At 42.5% G+C, this 13,945-nt stretch overlaps 1 protein-coding gene across 3 annotated transcripts in view; it reads right to left on the bottom strand.

The window, feature by feature from the left end:
* prickle2b (prickle homolog 2b) overlaps positions 1-13,945 on the bottom strand; it is a 273,503-nt gene that overhangs the window by 85,376 nt on the left and 174,182 nt on the right. The window contains exon 1 of one of the 3 annotated variants that reach the window (XM_086001496.1): positions 5,512-5,763. The exons of the other annotated variants lie outside the window; for them this stretch is intronic. The gene's annotated coding sequence lies outside the window, so the exon portion shown is untranslated. Of the gene's footprint in view, positions 1-5,511; positions 5,764-13,945 lie in introns of those variants that run through there. 3 annotated transcript variants of the gene reach the window in all.

Here is a 13,945-nt window from a genome sequence, read left to right as displayed (position 1 = left end):
ACCTATGCTTGACTTCACTAATCTTTTTCTCTTCAGATATCTATAGAAGCTTTTACAGTCAGTTTTTATGTTCCCTGCAAGCTTACTCTCATGAGGCTCTGGATTTGGATAAATTGGTTTGTTGTGAGGAGCACCATCAGGCTCTGGGATGTCTGCGATCAGTCCTTTCCTCATTGCAATGTTGGAAAGCACACAATATGCTACCACAATTCATTTGATGGTTCTGGATGCACATTGCAACCCCCCAGCCACCCGACTTATTCAAACACCTTCCTTTGAGCATCCCAATGGCTTGCTGAATTTTTATCGTCATTGCATCATTACAGCGCTCCTCTTCAGCGTTGGTGGTGTTACAATGAGGCCTCATGAGCCACCGAGGTAACGGGTATTTCTGGTCACCCAGCAGCCATCCTGCGGTTGAAATAGAGCTGAAACGCTGGACTGATGAACTGTAAAAGTAGCGTGACAGCTCCCAGCATGTTGTGAATTTGCGTGCAAGCTATGCCCGTCATAAATGAGCTGTACATTTAGAGAATAGAAGCTTTTGCAGTTCATATAATTACTAGGGTTTATATTTGGGGCATGCAATGCCACAAGGGTACAACCAATAAGCCCAACAAACCTGGGGACTCCAGCAATTCCAAAAAATCTCATGGCCCTTGCAGTCACTTATGCAGGAGCACTATCAAAATGTATAAACTGAAGTGCTCTGGTAAAGAGGGTATTAGTGACATTTTATAGAGGAGTGCAGAGCAAATTAGCTGATCTGGCAAAAGTCCCTGGTAGCTCCCTGGAAATTGAAATGTGGGCACTTTCTCTGCCACAGTTAGAGCTGTGCGTGCCATGGATCTTAGTTGCATGTCTGGCTGCAGCAATGAAGAAAGCTCCTCCAAAGCTTCATGACTGAAGTACAGCTTCCAGCGACAGAGCTCTAGGGAAATGTCTCAGAATGTGCGCTTGGTTCCATACATTCTGCTGGATGTTTAATGCTGGGATGGTTTGGTTCTCCTCTGGTGCTGCCTCATTAACCTGGCTTCCCCTATAGCCTCCTACTGCCCCCTCTTCTTCTAGAGAAAAATATGTCCTGTCATACATACATGGAAGTTTTGGGGAGCAAGTAGCTTCCCATTAACTAATCCTGTTGCTTAATTTTCCTGGATTAATGCCCAGAACAATTGCAGGAATTAAATTAAAATGGGCTACAAATGGCCTAAAATAAATTTACCTATACTGGTCAAAGCCTAACAAGCTTGGATGCTCAGTTATAACTGGGTGTTAATTTCTGTTCCGCAGACACAGCGGCGATATTAGAAAAAGACATGGGAGGCCTCCAAACAGCATTCCATGTTATCGGTTCGTCTTTGCTGGACTCTGATATAAAGTTCCTGGCCCCGCCATTACGTTAGGGTAATAGGGCAGAGACCTGGCCCAACAGGTCTTTGACCCTTTTACCTCATCAGGATGCTCCAGAAATAGGTGTTCGAATGAGGAAAATCAACCCCATAATATCTTACTAATTGTTCCTCCTTTCTACATCCTCAATGTGTTGAAGTAAAGACCAATTGCTCAGTTTCCTACTCCAACTCATTACTTCACAGGATCTCAGAACTGCCTAATTCTTTACATCCTTTAATCTTTCCTATCGCCTCCTATAGTCGTCAGGCTCTTAAAATACAAGCTTTATGCCACTTAATTAATCTTCTCTTCTTAGGCAGTCCCTCGGAACCGAGGATGACTTGCTTCCACATTAAAAATGAGTTCGCAGGTGACTGATTGGGACCTACAGTCTCTGTCACAGGTGGGGCAGACGATGGTTGAAGGGGCGGGTGGGTGGGGTGCTTGGGTTGACGTGCGCTCCTTGCACTGCTTGTGCTTGTTCCCGGCGAAGAGACGCGAGGTGTTCGGCACCTTCCCGAATGCTTCTCCTCCACTTTGTGCGGTCTTGGGCCAGGGATTCCCAGATGTCAGTGGGGATGTTGCACCTTTTCAAGGAGGCCTTGAGGGTGTCCTTGAAGCGTTTCCTCTGCCCACCTGGAGCTCTCTTGCCGTGTCGGAGCTCCAAGTAGAGCACTTGTTTTGGGAGTCTCGTATCAGGCATGCGGACTATGTGATCCGTCCATTGGAGCTGATTGAGCATGGTCAAAGCTTCGATGCTGGGGATGTTGGCCTGAGCGAGAACACCGACGTTGGTGCGCCTATCCTGCCAATGGATTTGCAGGATCTTGCGGAGGCAGCGTTGGTGATACCTCTCCAGTGCTTTGAGGTGCCTGTTGTACATGGTCCATGTCTCTGAGGCATACAGGAGGGTGGGTATCACTACTGCTCTGAAGATCATAAGCTTAGTGCCAGGTTTGAGGTCCTGGTCTTCAAACACTCTCTTCCTCAGGCGACCGAAGGCTGCACTGGCACACTGAAGGCGGTGTTGGACTTCGTCATCGACATCTGCCCTTGTTGACAGTAGGCTCCCGAGGTATGGAAAGTGGTCCACGTTGTCCAAGGCCTCGTCATGGATTTTGATAATCGGGGGGCAGTACTGTGTGGCAGCAGTGGGGTAATCACAGAAATCACAGAAACCACACAGTGCAGATAGAGGCCATTTCGGCCCATCGAGCCTGCACCGACACATATCCCACCCGATCCCCGTAACCCCTACACCAACACATATCTCACCCTATCCCCGTAACCCCACGTATTTAATCCCCCTAACACTAAGGGTCAATTTATCATAGCCAATCAACCTAACCCGCACATCTTTGGACTGTGGGAGGAAACCGGAGCACCCGGAGTAAACCCACGCAAACACGGGGAGAATGTGCAAACTCCACACAGACAGTCGCCCGAGGCTGGATTCGAACCCGGGTCCCTGGCGCTGTGAGGCAACAGTGCTAACCACTATGCCACCGTGCTGCCACCGTAATACTTCACAATTTAATCTAATTTCTTTTACGCTTTTGAATCTCAGTGCCCTCCACTATGGGGTTTCACCTAAATTTCTTAATTTAATAAAAACTAAAATTGTTCTATGCTTAATGTAAGCAGAGAAAGAAAACAAATGAAGGGAGGAAGGAAGGAAGTTGCATTTACTTCCTCAGGATATCCCAAAGCACTTCACAGCCAATTAATTACTTTTGAAGTGTAGTCATTGGTACTTTGTAGTCAAATGTGGCAGCCACTTTGCATATAGCAATGTCCCGCAAATAGTAAATGAATGAATGATCAGATAATATATTTTGATAAGTGTTGGTTAAGGGATGAATGTTGGCCAGGACACCCCACTGCTTTTTAAACGTTACCATATAATCTTTAATGTCCAACTGCACGAGTTTAACATCTCATCCAAAAGATGGCATCTTTGAATACTGCACTGAAGTGTCAGCCTAGATTATGTGCTCATGTTGTGAAGTGGGGCTTAAACCCATAACCTTCTCAATTAAAGGCAAGAGAGCTACTTCGGAATCAAACTGACACTTGTGAAATTCTGTAACCAGGTCGTACTATATTTGTGACATAAAAAAAATCAATAAATCAGGCAACAAATTTAAATAGGGTTGTAAGCAATTCACATCAGTCAACAATTCAAATATGGCCAAAAGTTTTGTATGCGTCAAGCCATTATAAGCTAAAGTTATATTCAATGTAGCAGCATGGCTCACATCACTTGGTAAAGGACTAGGCTTGTAAAAAATGATACATTTCAGTAGCTGGTAAATTCAATGTTCATCATCAACAGTTTTGCATTGTAACAGTTAAAAGTCACTGTAAATTCTTTTTGTTCCCTTGTAGCAATCATTGGCAAATATATAAAGGCTCATTCCTGGTGCAGACAGTGTTATGGCTGCACAGTGTATTAAGGGAACCTAATCCTAATTAAAAACATAGATGAACTTAAACACGTGTTATAGTCAAACTGTGTTACATCCAGCTGCACAGTTTTAAGGATACAACAAATGTCCTGTAGACGTAAACATTTTTTGAAGATCGGGGCTGTAATCGGAATAGCACACAGCTGCCTTAAGTTGCCAAGTCACAATGAAACAGAAAAAGCAATTGCAATTTAAGACAACTAAATGCCAATTATAGGTTTACAATCAGCAGCTCAATTCTAATTTGCACTTTTAAATGTAATTGCTCATTTTATTTGACTTTATTTTGTTAATGAGACTGGGTATAGAGACCAAATACTGGCAGCAATACAGAAATAGACCATCAACAGTTCACAAAAATTGCCATTTTAGTTGATGTTGAATAAGCTTGTGTTTTCCCAGTGGAAGAATTAAGTCATGTAAATTAATGGAACATCTTTTTCAGAAAAGTCTAACAAACCCAACCCTTTTTGATGGATATCATGTTTCATATTTTAAGCCAATTGCCTATCCCTCCATCTACCATTCCTTATGTTAGTTATTAACTGCTATTGTGGAACATTTTCCAATGATTTCCCAAAACATAATGCCTAGTGTATTTCTCTTCACAACATCAGAAGTATCTTTGAAAGAATGCACTATGTAAACAGGGTGACTATTCTTCTTGCTGAATCCATACTGAGAGGTTCATCAACCACATCTCAAGAATCAATTTAAAGGATTTCCCCTACAACTGATGTTAAACTTACTGGCCTACAGTTTCCAGGAATGTCTCTTAACCCTTTTTTTTTTAAAAACAATATAATTTTTTTTTTAAACAATATAGTTATGTTAGCCACTTTCCAGTGATCAGGAATCTCTTCCAAACTTAACATCTAAAGACAAATTAAAATATCACCAATTTCAGCCCCCATTTTCAAGCCTCATAAGCCTAGATTTTCTGATCGAGATGCAGCTTACACCTGAATGGTTAGAATCAGGTTTCGTGGTGACCAATTTTCAATGGTCAGACCAGGGGATGAAAGAATTTTCAATGACTTTTAATTATGCATTGATCCAGCTACAGATCTGGATGAACACAGGGAGACTGCTAGTAGTGGGGGTGGATAATTGCATCCAAGTGAAAATTAAAGGAAGAGAGATATTTAAAAGGGGAGTGTCAAAATGGAGACAACATTTCTGGAAGCTTTTGGAAAATCTCAAAAAGCATTTTAACCCATTAATAGCCTTTGCCAAATCTGATGGGGATGGGGAAACTCAGAACTGACAGGCAAAAGTGAAGGAACAGGAAATCGAAGGTGCAGACATGAGTCTTCAGCAGAGTGATGGAATGGCCCAACTTCAACCCTTTGTTTGGTGCCTGCTAAAGTGGGAATGTTGCTGCATTAGGCTGTTGTTCCTATGGCACACCATTGGCACCATCTCGCAGCAAGACTAGCACAGCTCTGTAACTAACTCACTGATGATCTGGATCCTGTGAAGACAGCTCACCATGGTTGTTGCCAAGTAGGTGTCCAAAACCTGCAGCTATCGTTGGCGGCATCTTGACAGGTGTAACAAATCAGGGTACACTATTGTTGATCATCCTAGCATGCCTTTTTTAGGGAATGCTATTGAAAGTATGCAATACTGTAATAGAAGTACGTACTGAGGAAAGAGAGTGTTATTTTTAGCAACGTATTCACGTCCCTTGGTGCGGTCATCAGGTATGGTGTCCTAGCTTCCCCCTGCATTACTGCCAAATGAGTTAGCTGATGTTGGTGTGCCAAGTGGACACAAAGCACCTCTCATGCAGCCTGACCTGCCTAGTATCCCTCCACTGGCCCAGCTTCTTCCAAGCAGCTCAGTTCGCAGGATTCCCACTGGTGATAGCGCTAGAGGCAGAAAGAAAGTTAAAAGAATTGGCACAATGGTTCATGAAAAACTATGTGACAGCAGAAAAAAAAACAGGCAAGAAATGGTTGAAATACTTACCTTCACATCAGTGTGTCCTTTTAATGAACTTCTGTATATTGCCAAGCAACCATGGACACAACTCAATTGGGTGTAACTATGATTGGATATCTTGTATGCCAGGTGGCAGGAACATGGCATGTAGGCTATCCTTATTAACACTTCAGTTTTAATGTTATCATTTTCCTAGCTTCCATTTTTCCTTCCGTGCATTCCCACAAACTTCTTGTATGCTCCAAGCTTTTACCGCTCTTTTTTCCTGTCTATTTCCCCCCCCCCCCATTTACTAGAAAGTGCTTTTTCCCTTGTGGTCAATACACCTTCATGCCAAATAACAGCACAATCAATGAAGTGAAAAGCAAACAAACCCCTCACAGTATCACTTAACAAATTTAAATTTGTAACCATTCAAATTTAAACTTCTAACGCTTCAAAAATAAACAAATTGTCTAGGAGCATTGACTCAACATAATTTAAAAAAAATTTGTTTATGGGATGTGGAGCCGTATGTAGTTGGGCGGAAGCATGAGACATGCCAGCAGAGCAAACGGATGATCTCAGCAGTCCTGCTATAAAGAGATGGATGTTAGCAGAGCATCAGATACATATGAATGGCACTTCCCAAGACGTGCAGCAAATGGCTGGGGCGTGGTAGAGTCCACTGCCCTGATGTGCACCAACATCCAAAACACATTCATCTCATTGCAGAGCAGCCTCCATAAGGTGGAAGCTGCAGGAGCATCTGTAAACCTTCCCCCACTTCACGAGAGGCGCCCCCCACCCCGCCCGATCTTCCCAGACATCGGAACCTTCCGCTGCTCCTCTTCTTCCAGCATATAGATCACATAGGGCTGGATTTTCTCTGCAGAGGTGGGATGGTGGCGGGATAGTTGGTTGCCGGGTTCTGGTCCCGCTCCCGGCTGCAGCCGCTCTGTCAAAGGGATTTTCCCTTGATTGGCCTTGTTAAGCCCGCCCTGCGGGCTTCCCAGCCAGTTAACAGGAAGCAGGTCTGATGACCTAATTTGATCGACATGTCATCAGCCAGTTTCCTTAAAGGGGCCATGTCCACATTCATTTTAACAGTTGTGCTGTCAGTGTTCTACAACATTGAGGTGCTGCAAACACTGACAAGCACTGCACAAAGGTGGACGCTTGCACCCAGGCTCCCGCATGACCCCCTCCATATGCTTATGGAGGGAGTCACAGCACGTAGGGAGGTTCTCTTCCCTTCCCATGGGCGGAAGAGACCTCCCCGGGAGATCAACGTAGCCTGGTTGCACATTGCACAGGAGGGCAAAAGCAGGGATGCTGTCAGGGGTCCCTGGCTGCAGTGGCGCCAATCTTTCAATGATCTCAGTGGATCACGAAACGTTGCTGCAAAGCCACACTCAAACTCATCCTGCTGTGCCACTCAACACATCCCCATCACTCTGCCTTCCATATCCTTCTCCTGCACATCCTTACTCACACCAACTTACCTTGCACCTCCATCCATCCCACTCTATCTACATTATCACTTCCCCATCTCACTAGCCACCCCTCACACTCGCCCTCATCGTACTGCAAGCATACCAACTAACAACACACAAGGGTAGGCACTTGAGAGGTTTAGCTAGTGTTCATGTGAAGTTTCTGGTAATGTGTTGTCATACAGTGAAATCTATATTTTCAACACTTCACCTTATTTGACAGGTCTGTGCGCACCTTGAGAAGTGTCTTACTGAGTTCCAGTGAATGTTGAGACATAACTTCCCCTTCCACTCCCCCCCACCCCTGCTATAGTGATGATTGTGAATGGAATGGCTTGGACATTAAAAGAATGCTTTACGGTGCTGGTGTGGGATGGTGTCAACCTGGCACATCATGTGGCAGCCAGGGTTTACAGAGTCAAGTGAAGTAAATCTGGCCATGGTGATGCCATCGCTGGTCTCCCAGGCAGCAATGTGGTCGGGTGTTGATGCCCTGTGTCCTGTGCAGCATCAGGTGATGGCAGAGAAGGTTGGTGTTTTTGTTGGTGCGCCTGGTGATGTTGGTGTTGGGGCTGAACATGGAAGGAATCAGAGGAGCAAGGTGAGATAGTTTCTAGGGCACTGATGTTGCTGCAATAGATGGCAGCTGCAGGTGCGATGACAAGCAATCTGTCAGTGGTTAGAGAGGTTGTTCCAATGAGGTGGCACCAGACATACAGTTGACTCTAAACACTTGCAAGCTAAAGAAATCTCTATATGTCTTACAAATGCAGTAACCAGCAGTTTCTGCACTCTGAAACTGACCATCTATACCACTTCTGCAGCTGTCAGCTTATCAGATAAATCAAAGCAGACTCAACTCATGAGAGGGTGAGCTGGTGTGTTCCCCGAACAGCGGGTAATCTGTGGGGGAGCACGTAAAATTGGAAGGTAGCCTCAAAATAGCATTAAATTGGCTGTTAACAAGCCATTTAATGATCTCAATTGTCTCCCCCCACCACTTAATGTCGGGTCAGTTCTCCGCAGACAGACCCGACACCTGGTTTCCTACCCGGTCAATCTTTGTTATTTTGACAGCAGACCCGCCTCCAAACCCACCCGCAAAATCCAGCCCGTAGAGTGGGAATCCCATTGGGAAAGCCCATTGTGCATCCCTCCAATCCTAGCTCAGTAATTCTCGCGAAATAAAATGCTTTCCAAGGATAAGGCAGGGGAAGAATTTTTTTTCTGGTGCTGATGTTGTCTTTTTACAATTACAAAGTATTTACTGCACAGAACCAGGCCATTCGGCCCAACAGGTTGGTGCTGGTGTTTATGCTCCACATGAGCCTCCTCCCACCTTACTTCATCTAACCCCATCAACATATCCTTCTATTCCTTTCTCCCTCATGTGCTTATCTATCTAGCTTCCCCTTAAATGCATCGATGCTATTCACCTCAACTACTCCTTGTGGTAGAGTTCCACATTCTAACCACTCTCTGGGTAAAGAAGTATCTCCTGAATTCCCTATTGGATTTATTAGTGACTACCTTATATTTATGGTCCCTAGTTCTGGTCTCGCCCGCAAGTAGAAACATCTTCTCTACGTCTACCTTATTAAACCCTTTCATAATCTCAAAGACCTCCATCGGATCACCCCTCAGTCTTCTCTTTTCTAGAGAAAAGAGCCCCAGCCTGTTCAATCTTTCCTGAAAGGTATAATCTGTGTGTTTTGGTATCATTCTAATAAATCGTTTTTGCACCTTTCCCAGTGCCTCTACATCCTTTTTATAACATGGAGACCAGAACTGTTCACAGTACTCCAAAGGTGGTCTAACCAAGGTTCTTTACAAGTTTAACATAACTCTCTGCTTTTCAATTCTATCCCTCTCGTGCTTTGTTTGCTTTTTTATGGCCTTATTAACCTGCGTTACTACTTTTAGTGATTTGTGTATCTGTACGCCACCCCTCTGTTCCTCTACCGCATCGAGACATTTTCCAAGGAGTATGTGACCTCCTTATTCTTCCTACCAAAAATGTACTACCTCACACTTAACTATATTGAAGTTCATTTGCCAATTACATGCCCATTCTTCAAGTTTATTAATGTCTTCCTGTATTTTGTCACAGTTCTGTTCTGTATTAACTACACCTCCCAATCTTTGTAGTTGCTTGTTTGCAACATTTGATAATGATTCTTCCAAAATGTTCCACACTTACCAATTTAGCAGACTTTCTACCTATTACAGTTTATTGCCACTGACAATGAAAATGACTGATTCAGAAATTCAGCTTGGCATATATTACCATTTAAATTTCAATATAAACACCAGGGAGAACTGAATAAAAATAAAACAGCTGGTGTTTTAAAATCAAGGTAACTGATGTTTCCAAGTAGCCACTGCTCCCATATGGATTTACAAATAGACAGCTCCTAGACAGGACTGCAGCACTTACTCATTGAAATACAATTAAAAATACAATAATGTATGGAGAAAGAGGATAGACATAAATAAGACAGACTCAAGTCTTCAATTCTCACCATGGCTGTATAAAGAAGTCTTTATTGGGAGAAAAAGCCTGCGTTATGTTTGGCTAAAATGTAGACAAGCATTTGTATGTCTTTAACATTCTTCAAAAATCAGATGGACAGCAATACAGTATAAATTATTTACCTTAAGGAAGTATATGATTCCTCTTTACTCTCGTTCCCATTTTAGCAAAACCTCAAATCACACGAGTACACAAGTAGCTCTCTATAATTTGGGAGATATAATGATGTAACTTATACAACACATTGTAATTTACACTATAGTAATTTAAAATGTGTTTACCATATCATGTATTTGTGCTACTTTTAAACTACAATTAGATTTTATTGGGGATTCATTTATGGCCATTTCCAGTTTAGAGTTTAAATCAAAGTTTTTATCTAGTAGTTTCACCATACATTTCAACACAAATTAGTAAGCATTATTTAATATTGTTCATGTTATATCATTTTTCTCCTCATTAGAGCAGTCATATTAATTTGAAATAATTTAAAAAATAAATTGAAATATTCTGGGCTATACGAGATTTTATAAAAAAGCAAAATTAGTTTTTTAAAATTTTGTCAGAACAGTATCCATTTTGCACTCAATCATACTGAGCACTTTTAAATGACACATTAGAATGGAATGCTCTCCCCATCTCTTTCACAAAGCCCTAAAATACATTTGAACTATAATACCCCACCTATATTACAATATAAAGCTTCTCAGTTAGGGCAGCCAAATTAATCCCAGATTTAGCACAGCTTTATGTTATATTGATGTCTAATGAAATCCAAAGATTTCAATTTATTAGCTGCACTTAAGAGCCATCAACTGGAACATTAGCAAATCTAAGACAAATCCCCAATATGAGCAAGAATTCTTATAGAATGAGATACGAATATATGAAAAGGGTGGGAAAAGACCTCCATCTAGCAGATGGTGCACGCAGTACACTGTCTCCCCACCATCTATAAATGTTGGGGGTCATTTTAACCTAACCCACTAGTTGGAAAACTGAAAGGATCGGGGGCAACGTTGGTTTTATACCCTGCCCGATTTAAATATTGGCTGGGGTGCAAAACCAGCATGCCACCCAATCCCGTGGGTTTCCCACCTGGCAAGTTAGATTAAAATTACTCCTGTTGTCTCCCAGAAAAGACAACAAAATAAAATGGGGGCAGGGGAAACAAATGTTGCCTGGTCCGGAAATCTCTGGGAAATTCCTCTGACTCTCTAATGCAATCACGCAAGCTCTAGGAGACTGCAGTTGCACAAGACCCATCACAATCTAAATTAACTAACCACCTACTTGGCAATGTCCTCTTCTATCAGGAACTTGTCAAGTTACCTTTTTATGGACACCCATATGCCAAGAATGATTTTTTTTTTTTTAAATTACTCAACACACTGCAGAAGTTTGAATCCAGAGGGTATTTCTAACTCTTTTGTCCATGGATTTTTATAAGTATGACTGCTGTACTCACTTTCCTTACCCATTTCAAATGACCTATTTAACTGAACTCTATCCAATTCTTTCATCATTTTAATATCTTGAATCATATCCAGTCTTAGCCTACACTGTAACTCTTGGAGCCTACCTTCATAAACAAGCAGTCTAAAGATTTGGTATCATCCTGGGTGCCCTTTTCTGCACCCTCTCCAGAGCCTTGCCATCTGTCACAAAGTGCTGGAACCAAAACTGGATACAAACTCTAATACCAAAGTTTTATGCAGCCTACCCAACACACTATTTGCCTTCCCCATAGTTCACACGTTTTGTACACTTTTAATCAACTACCGCTCCTTAAATTTCTTTCCTGATGAGCTTCTATTAATAGGCATACCTGCATGGTATAAACATACCTGTAGTTTCCTAGCCCCAAGCAGACAACTGCATTTGTTCTCATTAAATTACATCTGCTACAGACTGGCCCATTCACCCAACTTATCAAATTCAAGCTGCAACATATCAATTTGTTATCTATTACACGCTCCCGCACACAACAGCAAATTTGAGAATGGTACTGATTAAGTCTTCCTCTAGATCAATAATGAAAATGAAGAACAGTAATAGACCTAGTACAGAGCCTTGAAGAACTCCTCTCACAACTAGTCCCCAAGCAGGTTCAGTAACATTAGCAACAGCCCTGTTAACATGATTTCAACTAGCTGCCTATCCATCCTGCTAACTGTCTGGTGACCTCATGAAGTCTAATTATTTTTTTTAATTGCTGTCTACGAGGAACTTTATTCAATGCTTTTTGGAAATAAAATAAGCAGTATCCTCTGGACTACTTCCATTCACCGTTCTGGGCATGTCCTCAAAGAACTCAATCAAGTTCGCACGGTAGATCAAGCATTTTCTAAATCCACGTCGGATATCACTAATAACCGCTTGACTCGCCAAATGGCAGTAGATCACATTGCACAAAATACTTCCCAATAGTTTTTCTACTCATGAAGTCAAGATCACGGGTCTATGAACTACAGGGTCCAAATTTTTCTCTTTCTTAATGATGATCATATGAGCCATTTTTCAATCTTAGGGAGCCAATGGTTCACATATAACCTCTATTTTCACAAGCACTTGACAATAAATGGCATGGAGCCCAGCAGTAGAATTAATCTTAGCTAAAATCACTACCTCAGTTGCTTCTACTGAAGCAGTTTTAGTCAAAATACCCATCCTGTAAAACTGAGGCCAGGTTATCATCTCACAAATGAAAACAGATACAAAGTGCTGATTTTTATGCCTGGGCGGGGACGCGATTTAGCACGTGGCCAGCCGCATCCGAAAGTGGCAACCAAGGTGGCTTGGCTGATTTTCATGGTTGAGCCTCATTGGCATGCTGCTTACCGACCAAAACGGAAGTCAGTGGAAAACGACTGCCTGGCCGTTAAAATTGGGCAGTTCGGAGGACATTGCCAGGGACCGGCAGGATCTAGCTCCAGCACAAATCAGAGGGGCTCGTCAGAGGAGTCACAGTCGTTGGTGGGGGGTGGGAGAAAGAGAAGCCCAAGGATTGCTTCTGGGGCCCAAAGGAGCACATTTTTAAAAAACCTACCTTTACTGGACCCACCTGGCACCTGTGGCCTGGCAGGTAAGCTACTTCTGCTCAGGTCTCAGGTAAAAATAGCAGTCACATGCTGATGATGTCATCAGAGGCTGATCTATATATTTAAAGAAGGACCGGTCCGGTGGGCTAAAATTGCAGTCGCCCAGTTCAGGCGGGAATGAAGTGGGTAAGGTCTCTGCTCCGTTTTATCTGCCCCTCGCCCAGTTTCCACTTGGGGGGGGGGGGGGGGGGGGTGGAAAGAGAGTTAAAATCTGCCACAAAATATCGATTTAGATCAACAGCCATTTTCTTATCTTGATACATAACCTGCCCTGATAAACCATTCAAAAGATCAACACTTCTTTGATTGTTCTCTGCCTCCTAGTACGGAAGGGAAAAAAAAACTTATGATTTCTATAGCGTCTTATCATAGCCTCGGGACATCCAATGCATTGCTTTTGGAGTGCAGTCACTGTTAGTGTGCACAGAGAGATTAGATATCATCTCCGGCTCATTACTAAATACTAAATCTAATAAATAGTCATTGCTGGCATTCTTCCTAAATACTGAGTAAGCAGCAAATAATCCCTTCTTACCGCCCTCTGCATTTAGTGCTAATATCCGACCATATACCAGAACAGTTAAAATCCCCCTAGGTAATGCTAATCTATTCTGCTGCTCTTTAAATTTGCTCACAATGTTCCCTGTCCTGCTCTACCTATAGCTATAGAAGGAAGGGGACTAATAACTGCAGAATTTAATTGAGCAAACGATTATAAAATTCTTGAGGTCTTGAAAAGTGCTATATAACTGCAAGTTCTTTCTTTCTAATGTTTTAATGAGAATAGCCACTTGTCATTAAATGCCCACGGAAGGTAAATTAAAATGTTAGAAGATAAATCTCCATCTACGTGGAAAGTGGTGCAGCGATTAAAAATGCTAACAGTCTTAAAATATGCTGACTCTATTCTGAGGACACACAGTAACAAATTACAATGCATCAATTATCTTGGTGTCTGGATTTTAGCAGACATTACATTGGGCTATAATTTGCTGTAACAGGACCTCTAACAGACTCCCCTTGCAT

Source organism: Somniosus microcephalus, chromosome 11 (assembly GCF_052327205.1).
Source record: "Somniosus microcephalus isolate GS21.2 chromosome 11, FLI_Smic_1.0, whole genome shotgun sequence".
Lineage (NCBI taxonomy): Eukaryota > Metazoa > Chordata > Chondrichthyes > Squaliformes > Somniosidae > Somniosus > Somniosus microcephalus.
This window is presented reverse-complemented; position numbering and strand designations above follow the sequence as displayed.